A 14,494-nucleotide genomic window follows, 5' to 3' on the forward strand; every position below is an offset into this window, starting at 1 on the left:
TACACATGGGTGCAGCCTTCTAGTAACCTGGATGTGTGGAGAGCTTGTTAAGGTTTCTTGTATCTGTCATTTTCAGGATCTTCCTATTAAATTTCTGGCTACTGTGCTGGTCCCTTGCTTTCTCCAGCTAGGACTGAAACCCCAGGGTAGCTATGTCACTGGCATATCCCATTTGTTTGCTACCTGTATTGTTGTTTGTCCTTACAACATTGTAGAGTGTAGGGTTTTTAGCACCCTGCTCCAAATAGAGTTAAATCTCCCCTGGTACTGGATTTTTTGGTTGTCAGGGCTTGCCCCACCCTTGTAGAACTATCAAACTGACCCAGCTGAGGTGAGGGGATGGGAACAATCCTAGCAATGCCAGGAACTGCCACTGTTCAGTAGTTTGTTATAAATTTCATAAATTTTCAGGGTCCTTGAATGGTGGTTTTTGACAGTTTTGTTAAGTTTTAATTTTAGCGGGGAAGAGGATTTACTGAATTCCTTACTCCCCCATGTTGAAAACCCCATCTTCATAAGAATCTTAATGCTTAGCAATATGAAGGTGTATTTTGGGGGGAAACGACATTTTAATTTAAATGAGCACCTCAGACATCAGCTCTGGAAAGGTGCTCAGGTTGGCACTGTGTTGGCACTCTTTTTTGCTTAACTGAACAGTCTTGTACTGTAAATGCCAGTTTCCTTATCTTAGATGGACCTGCTGGAATAAGCCAGCTCTTTCTCTCATCAACAAAGTAAATAAATCCTTCCCTCTCTCAACAGTTTGTTGCATTTATAAAGTGATATTAGTATCACTTCTCCATCATTTTACTAGCCACAAAATCATCTCAATATTTCCCTTGTTTCCCTCTTTTTACACGTAACACCATGGCACTAGAAGGCACGTTATTAGTATTGTCCCTGTTTTTGATTGCAGAGGAATTAAGAGCTCAGGCTTTGGAACAACTTAGAATTTAGTTGGAATTCAGAACCAGCAATTAAGAGCTTTGTGATCTCAGGTGAGCTACTTTGTCTTCCTATGCTGTAGTGTCATAATGACCATATATGCATGAAAGCATGGTCATGCAGATGATGAAAATACTGTATATTAACATTCTTAGCATTTTGTTCAGTAAATGGTAGCTGTCATTACATATCAGGTGTCAATCCCAGAGGGGTGAGAGAGTTTGTATAAGGTCATATAATTACTTAGAGATAGATATAAGACTCCAATGATTTTCACAGTTATTCTTAGTTGAACAGGTAATATACTTCACAGAAGAGATAAAGTGAATCATGAAGAAGCTACTTGCTCTTTTTATCCCACAATCCTGAAATCTACCTTAACCTTTTGAGGACTGGCACATTGCTTTTTGCATCCATGTACACATCTGCTGAATGATGTCCAGGAAGAAATAGGATATGGAAGAGATTCTGAAAATGAAAGCAGGACAGTATTTAGACTTTGTCACAGGTTGAGTGGATTCCCCAGAAAGCTGACTCTGAAGTAGAGATTAGTTTGCAGGGCAGTTACTATGCTGTGCCCTGGAGAGAAACATTTTTGGAAGACAGGAAGAAAGCAGGATTGGGCAGAGGGAGAATTGATTGTGATACCCCACAGTGACTGTAGTCAGGCCCATTAGGATCTGTGACTCAGACGGTCCTTCAGAGTTGTCCAGGGAAAGTTGGGTCTTTAGGCCCCTCATTGAACTCATACTGGATGCTGGTTTCTCTATGAAGGCAGTGTACCATGTGTGAGCCAGCTTTGCAGTCCCCAGAAGGGTCTGATGGCCCGGGATACCTGTCAGCAACTCTCCCAGCAGCTGGGATAATCTTTCTTTATTCCTGAAAAGGGATCTGTGTGGCACATCACAGCATTCACCACAGACCTGAAGTCATGAAAAACAGAGGAAGGTATGTGTGGGCAGAGACCATACACACACGTCATACAGTGGCTGTAAAGGTGGCAGACAGGGTTTCAGAGAGGGAAGATCAGCTCTGACCTTGACCCAGGAGTACCCTGACCTTTCATTGTATGAGTTGCTTTGGCTAGAAAAGTTAATGAATTGGAAGTACCAGACACCATGAAAGATGGGAGAAATGAGGAGGGCTTGTTTAAATCTGAACACAGCAGGATCTTATCCAGAGTTTCTTTGTTTCACCATGCAGACAGGTGAAATTCACTAGGAGGTGTATTGAATGGAGAAATTAAACTAGAGGGAATCTGACTTACAGGCATCAGGTGGGAGTGGTATGGCTAGAATGAACACAGTAGAGCCCTGGCCTGTTTGGCTTAGTGGTTAGAGCATCAGCCCATGGACTGAAGGTTCACAGGTTCAATTCTCAGTCAAGGGCACATAACCTGGGTTGCAGGTTTGATACCCGGAACCTGGTCTGGGCACCAGTGGGAGGCAACTAATTGAGTGTCTCTCACATTGATCTCTCTCCCCTTCCCTCCTCTCTCCCCCTCCTTCTTCTCTCCCCCTCCCTCCCTCCCTTCCACTCTCTAAAAACCAATGGAAAAAAATATCCTAGGGTAAGGATTAACCAAAAAAAAAGGAAACAGCAGTTAGGTGAAAATTTGAATATTGAACTTGAAACCTGTGGCCCCTTCATTTTAACAGAACTCTTGTTTCCTGGTTAATTCCCATCTCTTAAAGGCGGGATTGTAAAAACAACTGTCTCAGAGAAAAGATCTCTAAACGCTAACATTTAGGAAAATCATAACCAAAAAGATGGCACATTGCCTAATCACTTGACAAGTAGAAGTTCTCAAAGTGGGCTGTGGCCTCCTGAGGAGGCCAGAGATACTTTGATACTTTCAGGTGGTTCAAAAGATCAAAATTATTTTTAAAATAATATGTCAGATGCATTGGCCTTATGTTAATATTTTCATGGATTTGGCATGAATCAAGGCAGTGGTACCAAACCATATAAGTAGTTCTTTTTTTTTAAATTGATTTGAGAGAGAGAGAAACATCAACTTGTTGTTCTCCTCATTTATGCATTCATTGGTTGATTCTTGTATGTGCCCTGACCTGGGATCGAACCTGCAACCTTTTGATGTACGGGATGATGCTCCAACCAACCCAGCCACCCAGTCAGGGCTGTAATTCTTTTCTTTACTGCCACACACTAGGTTTTTAAAAAGCCAGTTATGCTAAGCGAAATAAGCCAGTCATAGAAAGACAAATATCACATGATCTCATTTATATGTGGGATCTAATGAACAAAATAAACTGACAAAAAAAAAAATAGGACCATAGACATGGAAACAGATTTCAAAGAGCTTATATTGCATATAGTTCTCAACCTTCCTAACGCCGTACCCTTTAAAACAGTTCGTCATGTTGTGGTGATCCCCAACCATAAAATTATTTTCATTGCTACTTCATGACTGTAATTTTGCTACTGTTATGTCTTAGGCGACTCCTGTGAAAGGGTCGTTCGACCCCCAAAGGAGTCGCGACCCACAAGTTGAGAATTGCTGGATAGCCCATGGACAGAGACAATAGGTAAAGGCTTGGTGTGGGGTGGTAGGCGGGTAGAAGGGGGCAAAGCTGGGAAAATGGGGGACATCTATAATACTTTCACCAATAAAAAACAGCTTCATTTGAGATTGTCCTTGATGAAACAAAATTTATTAATTTTATATAAATCTTGACCCTTGAGCACATGCCTTTTTTTCTTTTTATTCCTCACCTGAGGATACTTTTCTATTTATCATCAGATAGAGTGGGAGGGAGGGAGAGAGACAGAGAGAAGCATTGATGTGAGAGAGCCACATCAACTGGTTGCCTCCCTCATGACCCGACCAGGGCCTGGGACCAACGGCAACCGAGGTACGTACCCTTGACTGGAATTGAATCTGTGACTCATTGGTTCGTGGGCTGATGCTCCAACCGCTGAACCAAACCACCAGCCAAGGCGAGCACATGCCTTTTTAATATTCTGTTTGACAAAATAGGAAGCATGCACAAAACATTGAGCAATTGTGTGCGTTTGTGAGCTTAAATAACTGCTTTTTAACATGGGAAAAAATCATTTTTTCTCGAAAGAATTACAGACAAAATACGTATATTCAGACCTGGGTATTTGGCAGATATTTTCTCAAAAACTAATAAAATGAGCCTGTCACTTCTGACAGTATTTGTTACCAGTGATAAAACTTGAGCTTTAAAATGAAATTTATAATTGTGGAAATTTGTAAATGCCAGTGAAAGTTTATTAGCTTCCCAATATGTAAAAGTCTTTCTGATGAGATCAGTGGTGGTATTGATATTTTTGAAATTAAAAAATGCAGTGTGTTAATGTTTGAAAGACCTGTGTATCTTAGTGAACCAGTATTTTCCAAGTGGTCAGTGCATGAAGGGACAAACTCTTATGTGGGTGAAAGGTCTATTCAATGTGCAAAAAAATAGCCTAATGGATTTTAATGTAACAGTATGAGAATTTTTTGATAGGTATTTAGATTACACATTGTAAAACAAATTTTTAAAACATTTCCAGTTGTTGAATTTTGATGTAGTACCAAAGCAGAATATTCATAATTATCCAGAAGAGTTATTAAAACACATACACCTATTCCAACTGTGTATGGGTATGAGATTAGATTTTCTTTATATACTTCAACCAAAAAATAAAAAATAAAAATAAGTTTATCACCACAGACTGAATAAAGAAGCAGATATGAGCATCTAGCTGCCTTCTATTAAGTCAGATTTTAAAGAGATTTGCAAAAATGTCACTCTTTTCCTCATTTATTTTTGAAAAATAATTATTTTTTATAAAATGCTATCTATTTTAACATGTAGTAAGGTTATTATTTTTAAATAAAACAGGTATTTAATTTTTCTCAGTTTTAATTTCTAATGTGCTAAGTATTGATAGATTTAACTCACTTAAAGAGAAATTCTTTGGTGTCTTAAAAAAATTTTAAGAGTCTAAAGGAGTCCTGAAATCAAAACATTTAGGAACATTGCTCTGGAGATTACAGTATACATTTGCCACTTCTTGTCTCCCTTTAAAATATATTATTCTACATTCTAGGCAGTGTAAGAAACTGTGTTAACAGTGTACTTCCAGTCACCACCCCCATACTCTGTGCTCTTGCCACATATCTTCCCTATCTATATGCCTCCCCCCCACCCAGTATATTGTTATGTTTCCTTTAAACAGGTGAGGAACCTGGAAGTGTGCTGCTCGGAGCTGCCGTTAAGAATAAAACTTGTTGTTCAGCTGTGAGAAGTTCAGTTACTGGAGAGTCTTCAGTTACCGTGCCTTCAGGGTCTGCCTCAGCTTTAGAGCTGAGACCATAATTTCTCAGGCAGACCTCAGCCAGTGAATAAGCAAGGTAGAATAAGCAAGGTGGGGCCTGACCATTTCAGCAAGTGTGGGGCCCCTCTACTGGTCTGTCTTTGCTGGAGAGCTTCCTATTAGGCTGGCTAGAATTTCAAGAGTTCTCTCTGCCAAATCCTGCTCCCTCCTCCTCCCTTTCTCAACTGTTCAATTTACATTGTGATCTGAGGCTTCCTCTGCCAAATTCAGACCCCTCTTTTTATCTTTCAAAGGTATCACCCTCAGTGAACCTCTGACACTTCTGATTCTATCTTATTTGCTTCCTGGAAAATCCAACTGATAACAGTCTGTCTTTCAAAAAGATTTTACTCTATCTGGTGTTTTTCTATTTCTCCTTGCAGAATTGAATTTCTCCCTTGTATCATTTCTCTTCAGCCTGCAGGACTTTTCACATTTTGTAATTCCAGTCTAGAGACAAAATCTTTCAGCTTTTATTTGTCTGACAGTGTCTTTATTTTTGAAGACTATTCAGAGGTTGCAGAATTGTAAGTGAACAGTTTTTGTCTTTTCATTGTTTTTAAGAAAGATATGGTTCCATTGTCTTCTGTCCACCATTGCTTCTGATGAGATGCCATTTATTTTTCTTTTTACTGTTTCCCCACATAAATCACATTTTTTTCCTGCCTGCTTTTAAGAATTTATTAACTTTGGCTTTCAGCAATTTGAATAGAGTATGCCTATATGTAGATTTCTTGGAATTTATCCTGGTGTATTCACAGAGAATCTTAGATTTGTGGGCAGATATATTTCACTGATTTTGGTAAATTTTGGCCACCATATTTTCAAATATTTCATCGGTTTCATTCTTTCTTTTTCTTGCACTCCTATAACACATAAGTTAGACCATTTGACATTGTCTCTCACCAGAATTTCTGTTCCTTTTGTTGTTAATCCTCACACGAGGATACTTTTCCTTCGATTCTTAGAGTGGAAGAGGGTGGAGGAGAGAGAGAGATGTGAGAGACACATTGATTGATTGCCTCCTGCATGACCCTGACTGGGGCTGGGGATCAAAACTTCAACCCAGGTATGTGCCCTTGACCAGGAATTGACCCATGACCCTTTGGTCCATAGGCTGACGCTCTTAACTGCTGAGCCAAACTGGCCAGGGCCTGTTCCATTTGTTAAAAAGCAGTGTTATTGAAGAAAAATAGACATAGACATACAATAGATAATACATACATACATATTTATTTATTATTTTTATCCTCACCGAGGACATTTTTCCTTTTTTTTTTGTTCAGGTAGAGTGGGAGGGAGGGAGAGGTACAGAGAGAGAAATATTGATGTGAAAGGGACATATTGAGTGGCTGCCACCCACACGACCAACCAGGGCCGGGGAAAAACTGCAACCGAGGTACACGTCCTTAGCAGAAACCGAACCCAGGTCTCTCTGGACCGCAGGCTGACGCTCTAACCACTGAGCAAAACCGGCCAGGGCAGGTAATACATATTTAAAATGTACATTAGCCCTGGCCAGTTTGGCTCGGCCATCAATTTATTTTCTTTGGTAAATATGCTCTTCAAATCTTTTGCCCATTAAAAAAAAATGAGTCGATTTCTTGTTATTGAGCATTCTTCCTATAATTGGATATAAGTCCTATCAGCTATTTGATTTGCAAATATTTTTCCACCCAGTGCTTTGTCTTTTTCATTCTCCTAGTAGTGTCTTTTGAATATCAGTTTTCATATTTGATGAAGATCAGTTTATTTATTGGTTCTTTTGTGGATTGTGCTTTTTATGTTATATCTAAGAAATCTTTAACCAAACATCATACAGATTTTCTGTTTTATTCTATAAATGTTTTAAGCTTTTAATTTTGAGATAATAATAGACTCACCTGCAGCTGTAAGAAACAATATAGAGGGATCACATACTCTTTATCTGTTTTTCCCAGTAATAACATCTTACATAATTGTAGTACAATATTACAATCAGAAAATTGAAATTGGTACAATTCACCAAATTTACTTAGATTTCACAAGTTTTACATGTCCCCTCCCCCTGTATGTGTGTGTGCGTGTGTGTAGTTTTATGTGATTTTATCATCTGTATATGAGATAGGCCAGTAAGCCAGAAGTAGTAGAAGGGGGACAGTGATATAGGTGAACAGACTGGCAGAGCAATTTACAGCAGATACAGAAGGTCACCTCCCTAGAAATAACTTCTAGGCCTCAGTTGTATTTCAGCTTCAGACTAGCAAAACCTGGTGAGAGACACTAGGACCAGTTGCAGTGACTAATGGCCCCCTGCCCTGAAACTGACCAATCAGTGGAGCCCAGTACCCTGGAGGAGCACAACTATGAATATTCTGCTGGAACTTTCCCCTGAGACCTCTAAGATTCTTGCCGGCCAGAAAGAGATAAAAGCCTCAAGCCAAAGGACCCAGCATGCGTTCTCCCTCTGGGAGCAGCCCCCACCATTCCCTTTCCCTTCTTCCTCCACAGGCACATACTTCCAACTCTGAAAGACCCCTTGAGGCTTGCAACTAGGGCAGCAATGGACATTGGCAGCTCGTTCCAGGCTAATTCCTTGAACCTATCCCCAAGGCCCCCCTTTTCTCATATTTCTGAGAAGGCTAAGGCAGCCTAGCTTAGGCTTTCCTTTTGCTTCTTCTAAGCTAAGCCCTTTCTTGTTTTACTGTCCCCAGCTTTAATAAATGTTCCCTCACAGTCACCTGGATTTGTATTGTAAAATTTTTCCTGCATGAAGTCAGGAATACACACACTACCGACTGGCCCTGGGAAGACCTGCCAAGGGCCAGGTATCCTTTCCAGTAACATGTACATTCATGTGGCCACCATCACAGTCAAGATACAAAACAGCCCTGGCCGGTTTTGCTCAGTGGTTAGAGCGTTGGCCTGCGGTCCAGAGAGAACCGGGTTCGGTTCCCACTGAGGGCACGTGTCTCCGTTGCAGTTTGTCCCCGGCCCTGAATGGGTCATGTGGGTGGCAACCACTCGATGTGTCCCTTTCACATCAATGTTTCTCTCTCTTCCTCTCTTACCCTCCCACTCTATCTGAACAAAAAATGGAAGGATGTCCTTGGGTGAGGATGAAAAACAAAACAAAACAGTTCTATCACAAGCCATAGTTACTTTCTCTCCACCCCCCCTCCCTATGCCTTGATAACCAATAATATGATCTCTAGTTCTGTAATTTTAGCATATCAAGAATATTATATAAGTAAAATCATACAGTAACTTTTTTTATACTGACTTTTCCACTTGGGTCCACCATGCTGTTATGTTCTTTTTTTATGGCTAACATTCACTTGTTGAAGGATGGTGGATTGTGTCTAATTTTTGGCTATTAGGAATAAAGCTGCTATCTCCAGGTTTTTGTGTGAATATAAGGTTTTGATTCTCTGTGGTAAATGCTATAGAGTGCAGCAATTGCTGGTATATATGATAGGCATATATTTAGTTTTGTAAGAAACTGTCATCTTTTCCAGAGTAACTATCACTTTACATTCCTACCAGCAATATATGAGTAATTCAGGTACTTTGCATCCTCACTAGCATTTCCTGTTATCACTACTTTTTTTTGCCCATTCTTTTAAGGGTGTAGTAGTTTTGTTATTTAATTAATTAATTTATTTATTTTTGTTACAGATCAGATGTTTCTCCTTTTTCCCTCCACTGATACCCCCTCCCTCACCCTCCCTGCCCTGTCCCCAGCTTTGTTATCCATGTCCATTGTTCATGCATACATGCATATAAGTTCTGTGGTTTATCTCTCCCCCCCAACCCCCTTTTCTGGGGATTGTCATTCGGTACCCCACTTCCATGTTTCTGGGACTACCCCGTTCCTCATACTGTTATGTTCATTATATTCCACAAATAAGTGAGATCATGTGATATTTGTCTTTCTCTGCTTGGCTTGTTTCATTTAGGATAATATTCTCCAGGTCCCTCCATGTTGTCTCAAAGGATAAGAGATCTTTCTTTCAGCTGCATAGTACTCCATTGTGTACATGTACCACTGCTTTTTTATCCATTTGTCTACTGATGAATATTTGGGCTGTTTCCAGATCTTAGCTATTGTAAATAGTGCTGCTATGAACATGGGGGTACATATATTCTTTCTGATTGGTGTTTCAGGCTTCTTAGGGTATATTCCTAGAAGTGGGATCACTGGGTCAAATGGAAGTTCAATTTTTAATTTTTTGAGGTAACACCATATTGTTTTCCATAGTGGCTGCACAAGTCTGCATTCCCACCAGCAGTGTACCAGAATCCCCTTTTCTCCACAACCTCACCAACACCTGTTGTTTATTGATTTGTTGATGGTAGCCATTCTGACAGGTTTGAGGTGATACCTCATTATTGTTTTAATTTGCATCTCTCTGATGATTAGTGACGTTGAGCATTTCTTCATATCTCTCTTGGCCATTTGTATGTCCTGTTTGGAGAGGTGTCTATTCAGCTCCTCTGCCCATTTTTTAATTGGGTTCTTTGTCTTCCTTTTGTTGAGTTGTATGAGCACTCTATATGTATTGGAAATTAACCCCTTATCCGATGTATCATTGGCAATTATGCTCTCCCATAGAGTGGGTTGCCTTTCCATTTTGGTGAAGGGTGTAGTAGTTTTAATTTGTATTTTCCTAATGGCTAATGATGCTGACTATCCCTGCATGGGCTTATCTGTCATCTGCATATCCTCTGTAGAGAAATGTTTGTGCAAGTTTTTTGAACTTTTTAAAAATTGTTTTTTTAAATTATTTTTACTTTTGAGTTTTGAGAGATCCTTATATACAAGTCCTTTGTTGTATATGAAGTTTGAAATTATTTTCTCCCAGCCTGTAACTTTGTCTTTTCATTCTCTTTTTAGGGTCTTTTATAGAGTAAACATTAAAAATTTTTATTGTGTTTATCAATATTTTCTTTTATAAATCATGCTTTTTTTCTGTTAGAGTTAAGAATTCTAAAGTCTGTGATCCATTTGGAATTAGTTTTTATATAAAGTGTTAAGCTTAGGTTGAGGTTCATCCCCCCGCCCCAGCCAATTGCTCTAGCACCATTTGCCAAGAAGGCGGCACTTCTTCCCTTGTGTTGGGTTTGTACCTCTGTCAGAAATCAGTTGGGCATTTTGGGGGTCTGTGTTCTCTGTTCTGCTGATCTGTGTATCAGCACTGTCTTGTTTATTGTCATTACATAGTAAGCTCTTTTTAAAAAAAATTGTTTTAGCTAGTCTAAGTCCTATGCCTTTCCATTTAAACTTTAAAATAGTTTACAAAACCTTACTAGGATTTTAAAATTTAAAATACAATTGTCATATCTTGCTGGGATTTTTATAGGAATTGCATTAAATCTATAGATTAGTTTCAGTGTAACTGACATCTTTACTATGTTGAGTTTTCCAGTTCTTGGTCATGGTATATCTCTTCAATTATTTAGGTATTCTTTGATTCTTTTTATCAGCATTTTATAATTTTCATGATACAGATCCTGAGTATGTTTTGTTCAATTGATATATAATTATTTCATTTTCTTTGGAAGAATTGTAAAGGTATTGTGTTTTTATTTTAAAATGTTTTTGTTAATATATAAAGATGTAATTGATTTTGTGTTTGATCTTGTATACTATGACTGCTGAATTTCTGCTATAGTTTTTATAATTTTAGGTTTTCCTATTAGGTCTTTGATACACTTTGAACTAATTTTTTTAGAAACATCATTAAATCATTTATTCAGTAACAACACTTAGCAGGTAACAGAAACAGACTACAGATATTTATTTCCTGTTTAGCCGAGTGACCCGTTTTACTTACTCTATAATGCTTTCCTAAATGTAAGTTTTTCTGTGGCTAGGGAAAACAGCATTTTAAATATTTCATCTTTTTAAAATGGAAATGACTTTCTAAACAGACATTTGGAAAGTAAGTGAGAACAATTAAGGCTTAATTACTGTAAAAACAAAAACTAACACCACAATTATAGAAGAACATTTAAATAGGAAAATTAGTCTGACTGGTGTGGCTCAGTGGTTGAGCATCGACCCATGCACCAGGAGGTCGCTGGTTCAATTCCCTGTCAGGACACATGCCCAGGTTGTGGGCCCAATCCCCAGGAGGCAGCCAATTGATGTTCTCGCTCATCGATGTTTCTGTCTCTCTCTCCCTCTTACTTTCTCTCTCTCTGAAATCAATAAAGGAAAAAGAAATTTTTTTTAAACTCTAAAAATTAGGAAAATTATAAAACTATGTATTAAAAAAGTATACATATAAACACATATCAAAACACCTTTTTCTATTTTGATAACTAAATTTTTGAGATTCAAAACCAACTAGTTCAAGCATTTCTAAATATAAAAATGTTAGGTTAATATTTATTAAAAACAAAATAAATAAGTTCTGTGGAAGTATATACACCAGGATAAATATTTGGAATTGTGGAAACAAATAGTGAATAGCTTCAAATTTCTCAATATTTTAATGGTTCATATAAGTTACCTTTTTTTCAGATTTTTTTTGTTAAAGATAAGTTTATTTAATTTTAAACTAAGGTTAGTATGCTTTTTTGCTTAAAGTCAAAATGCTTATTAAAAAATGATAGGTATTAGGTTCATACCAGATAAAGAATAACATTTACATGTGTCTAGATGAAACAATTTTTATTTTTTAATAATTTTTTTATTGATTTTAGAGAGAGAGACATCGATGAGAGAGAACACTGACTGGCCACCTCCTGCATGCCCCCTACTGGAGGATTTGGCCCACAACCTGGACATGTGCCCTGACCGGGAATCAAACTGGTGACTTCTTGACGCTCAGCCACTGATCCACACTAGCCAGGCTATAATGTAACAATGTTTAAAATGTACAAATTCAATATGTAGTAGGAAATATGTTAAAAAAAATCCACAATAAACTATGCACCATTAAAAAATGTAAATATACCTTCTATTGATTGTATGAATATCAAAAACTAAATATTCTGATTTAAAAGAAGCTTCTATAAAATGCCAAAGTGGTGGGCACTGTTTGCTTTCCAGATATAATGAATAATTTTGATATATTTCTATATCAATTAATAATATGATTACGTCCTAGGGAAAATATAGTTTATACATAGAAAGATATATTGTATTCAAGTTTTTCATTTTGTTTTCTATTAAAATGCTTTCTACACATAGAAGTAAAGAGATGAAGTAAACATCTTACAATTTTAAGAAATTACTTGAAACTTAATTCTCAGATATCCCAAAGCCTAGCTTCTGGAACAGTACTTAAGAAGGCCCTCCATAAAGATGATATGACAGGCATCTGAATTACATAATGAACAGGAAGTTTCTTGGTCTTCTGAGTAGGCACTGATATTCTTACCTGATATTATAGAGCAATTATGACTAAGTTTTGCCAAGAATATTGCTCCAGGGTAGGTTATGAGGCACCGTGCACTGGTAAGAGCAGCTGCGATGCCGTTCAAAATTGCCAAGCTATATAGCCCATGTGGAAAGAATGTCCAGTAAGTTCTTGAACCTGGCAGGTAAAAGAGGAGTAGGAGGAAAGATTCCTGGTTCAAAAGGGTTAAAATCAGTCACTGTCCAAAGAAAAGCTGCAGTAGGACATGGCAGTTAGGGACATTATAAGTAGAGTCCCAATAACCCACTGTCTACATCATCTTCATTCTTCAAACTCTGAGCATGTGAACTTTTTTACAATCAGGTAGGCCATGGTGAGAAGGAAAGCAAGGAGGATGGGGAAGAGCAGTGAACGGAGAATTGGGACCTGGACCAGCCACCGCCAAGCCTGGGGTTGGCTGCTCACATCTGCCAAGAAGATGCCATTGCATTTATTAGGCAGGACTGGAGCATTCAAGGCTCTTGACAGTCCTTTAAAAAACTTACTTGTCTGTCAAACATGGCTCATTATGTTTATTTAGCCCAAGGCTGTGCTTTGAATGATGGGTAAGCTGTGGACAGGCAGTGATGGGAGAGGGCATTTCCAGGGGGAAAAAATGATGGAAGTAAAGACCTGGGAACAGGTAAGCAAGGTGGCATGTACGGGAAGCATTGAGCATGCTGTTGGGATTTGCAAACACCTGGGATGACACTCAGCCAGAGCTCTAGGAACACGGAAGTATTTCACAGATGTGGAGATAGAGAGGGGGAATGACCTGCTCAGGGCCACATAATAAATAAGCAGCTGCCTTGAGGTGAAGGGCCCCTAGTCAGGTCACCAGCATCTCTCACCTGGACCATGTGTGTTGTGAAAGGTGAGGCTGGAGTACTGTCTGCAGCTGGACTACTCAGACCATGAGCACAGGTCTAAGGTGCCTGATTCTTGTTCAGTAGGTGACAGGGAATCCAGAAATTGGCTGAGAGAAAGATATGGCCATCTGTACTCCCTGCAGGGCTTCTTCACTCCAATGTCTCTCTGTCTTAGTGATCACTCAGTCTGGAGTACAGGCTCAAGGCTGCCCTCCCACTCATTCCCTTCATAGCCTCTGAGAGACCCAGCCTCACTGCCATCAGAAAAGTCCTGTCTGCAGCCTCACACAGCAGAGACACCACAGCCTGAAGACACGAGAAAGACAACGATATAACTGCATGATCTTAACCTCTCCTGCTTGTCCACTCACACATCTCTCTCTGCCTACATTTCCTCAACTGTAAACTGAGGGTAACAGGACCTACTTTAGAGGGTGACTATGTGGATTAAGTGAGATAATATAAAAGTATATAGCACAGGACCTGGCATGAAACCAGGCAGTAAAGCCTTCTGCCCTGGCCTTCCCTTGGGACAGTCTTCAGCTCAAGCACATTCCATTCACAGTGTGATCTGAGGACACACAACCAGCTGCTCTCCACTGCCCAGTATGCAGGCATTGTCTGAGGGGTAAGCCACTCAGTTATGCCTGCAAGAGAACACAGGCAGTCTGAACAGAAAAGAACAGAGGTGACTGCAGTCTAGATTTTCAACACAGTAGGAAGCTCATGGAAGGATAGTTTCTTCCCCTTATGGAGGCCTCAGTGAGCTCGTGAAGACAGCAGTGATGCAGACAGGGGCAGCCAGCATCTATAATGTCTGGTTATAGCTCTATGACACCTCCTAGGAAACTTGGGTAGGTCCCTCCACTTTTCTGACCTATTTCTTCATTGAAATTGGGTTGATGTGAGAGGTAAGAGAATACAGGTAAAGTGTTGCATATT

General features: G+C 39.2%; 1 protein-coding gene and 1 pseudogene across 1 annotated transcript in view; one reads left to right on the forward strand and one right to left on the reverse strand.

Moving 5' to 3' along the window:
* LOC118629364 overlaps positions 1-14,494 on the reverse strand; it is a 33,993-nt pseudogene that overhangs the window by 3,750 nt on the left and 15,749 nt on the right.
* Positions 5,132-14,494, forward strand: part of ZNF169 (zinc finger protein 169) — a 59,092-nt gene continuing 49,729 nt past the window's right edge. Inside the window, exon 1 of the mRNA XM_036261280.1 lies at positions 5,132-5,332. The gene's annotated coding sequence lies outside the window, so the exon portion shown is untranslated. The remainder of the gene's footprint in view (positions 5,333-14,494) is intronic.

Source organism: Molossus molossus, unplaced genomic scaffold, assembly GCF_014108415.1.
Source record: "Molossus molossus isolate mMolMol1 unplaced genomic scaffold, mMolMol1.p scaffold_m16_p_14, whole genome shotgun sequence".
Taxonomy (NCBI): Eukaryota; Metazoa; Chordata; class Mammalia; order Chiroptera; family Molossidae; genus Molossus; species Molossus molossus.